Source organism: Octopus bimaculoides, chromosome 14 (genome assembly GCF_001194135.2).
Source record: "Octopus bimaculoides isolate UCB-OBI-ISO-001 chromosome 14, ASM119413v2, whole genome shotgun sequence".
NCBI lineage: Eukaryota > Metazoa > Mollusca > Cephalopoda > Octopoda > Octopodidae > Octopus > Octopus bimaculoides.
Window position 1 is genome coordinate 29,908,193 of NC_068994.1, and position 926 is coordinate 29,909,118.

Genomic DNA, 926 nt, shown 5'->3' on the forward strand with positions numbered 1-926 from the left:
GAAAGGAGAGTTTAACGTTTCGTCAGGAAGGAGAAAAGGGTAAGTCCAAAGGAGGAGAAGAAGAAATCGCCAACGGACCACGTCTAGTTACACTATTGTATATATATAAGTATATTTTATGTATCGGTTAAAGTAGTGAGGACCTAAACTACTCCTTTCTTGTATATTATATATATACAATATTTTTCCAATCACTATATTCTGCCAATCACTATATTATTATTATTACTATTATATTATTACTATTATAATTGTTCTTCATACTTTTAATTTTAATTTTTAACTTCAATCCTAATTTTCTTCTTCTTTTTTTATATTTTCTAATTTTCTTTTTCACTTTTTATATTTTCAAATTACTTTTTACCCCTTCCATTATTATTTGTTTATCTTCTAAGTGTATGTACCCATGTAATAGACAAGTTTATAAAGCTAGAAATTTTTAGTGGTGTGTTTGGGTAAACTGACCACTCATCACAATGATATCAAATTACAACCTTAATCTATATTCCAACGAGTGGTCTAGTTAAGAAATTATTTATGACCACTACAATCCCATCCAAGACAACACCCTGTTTTCATCTCTATAGTATTTAATCTCTTTATCTCTTTTTCCACTTTATGGGTTTAAAAAAATATCTTTTCTTTTTTTTTCTTTTGTTACTTTATTCCATTTTTTTTTTACTTCTTTTACTTTATTATCCTTATTTTTACTTCTATTACTCTCGAATTGACTTCTCTTACTTTTATATTTTATTTCTTATTTTATTTTTTTATTCTTTAACTTTTAATTTATTTTTTATTTTTGATCTTCTCTTTCTATCTTATACACCCTACTTAAATACAATCCAATCTATTTAACATTCACTCTTTGCTGAATTGTGGTACAGTATGGGCAGATTTCTGAAATCCAACGAACATTTATGCAG